The sequence below is a fragment of the Amphiura filiformis genome, chromosome 13 (genome assembly GCF_039555335.1).
Source record: "Amphiura filiformis chromosome 13, Afil_fr2py, whole genome shotgun sequence".
NCBI classification, from domain to species: Eukaryota; Metazoa; Echinodermata; class Ophiuroidea; order Amphilepidida; family Amphiuridae; genus Amphiura; species Amphiura filiformis.
The window spans coordinates 8,985,825-8,987,561 of record NC_092640.1 but is presented as its reverse complement, the minus strand read 5'-3'; positions in this window follow the sequence as shown (position 1 = coordinate 8,987,561).

Here is a 1,737-nt window from a genome sequence, read left to right as displayed (position 1 = left end):
TCAGCATAGATAACTACTTCATCAATACCAATATCAGCAGTAGATAGCTACTTCATCAATACCAATATCAGCAGTAGATAGCTACTTCATCAACACCAATATCAGCAGTAGATAGCTACTTCATCAATACCAATATCAGCAGTAGATAGCTACTTCATCAATACCAATATCAGCAGTAGATAACTACTTCATCAATACCATTCATTCATTCATTCATTCATTCATTCATTCATTCATTCATTCATTCATTCATTCATTCATTCATTCATTCACTCATTCATTCATTCATTCATTCATTCGTTCATTCATATTTATTTCCATAAAAATCAAGAACATTACATTACATCAAAAATATTCAAACACGATACATATGGAGGAAAAGGCTGGAAGACCAAAAAAGGTCTGAAAGTTAGCCTTTCCCTAAAATTAAATGAAATTAGCTAAAATCAATTGAAATTAGCAAAACAAAGCAACCAGTATCAGCATTAGATAACTACTTCATCAATACCAATATCAGCAGTAGATAACTACTTCATCAATACCAATATCAGCAGTTAGATAACTACTTCATCAATACCAATATCAGCAGTTAGATAACTACTTCATCAATACCATTCATTCATTCATTCATTCGTTCGTTCGTTCGTTCGTTCGTTCATTCATTCATTCATTCATTCATTCTTGGCGACGTGGTAATTTCTCTTACTCTGGAGCCAAAACAACACCTTGGTTGGCGAACGGTTATTTTTCTTACCAGTCGCTAATGAAAAGTCAATGGGTTCAACCAACCAAGGGTTTGTTGGCAAATTTTGGTAATTTTTCTTACTTTTGTATAAAAAGCACATTTATCTTGATATTTATCATAAAAATACAACAGAAACGACATAAGATGTTAATTCTCCACATTTTGAACACATTCCCCCACTTTACAAGCAACTTAATCAAAACGGACCTACTGAAAACATGCACTAACACTTATAAGCCCCTACGTCTTCATTTTTTGAGCCTTATATTGCATGATTATGGAATTCCAAAAAAAAATTATGGGGAATGTTTGGGTGAATTTTTTACTTTAAGAGTTAAAAAATATCATCTGGCAAATCTTTGTGAAGTTTTGTACAATTTGGAGGTGGAATATTTTTTTTTTTTTTTTTTTCTGGACAGCCCAACTTTACTTGATTCGGTACCAAATGACCCAAAAAGTGGTAATTTTTCTTACTCATTCATTGTTTTTTTTGCATTATTTCAACCAAAAACAATTTTTCATGACCCTTAATTTTTCTGTGCGAGGCAAAATTCTTAATGTTACTATTTGGGTAAATTTGACATTAAAAAACAAGAAATTTATAAGTTATGAATTTTTTTCCTATTTTTGCGGTAATTTTTCTTAATATTGCCAACCAAACCTGTATTTTTATGGCTTCAAAAGCTTACATTTTTGGGATATTTTACAAGGAAAAGTGTTGAAATAGGAATGTTATGTGATTCCCTGCTGAAAAAAACAAGTTTGGGTATTAGAATGTTATTTAAAAACATTTTGGCCCAATTATACAAAAATTCAGATGGCAACAGATTTCATCCGAGGGCGTCCTTTTTTTATATTTTCATATCGGTTCGTCCAGCCCTGTGAACAAGTGATGATCATTTAAATATTATTTAGCTGGCTCGAACATAAACGGCGAACGCCGGAATTATACATTATTATTTCTTATCATTGATTAAAATCAAAGATTGTGC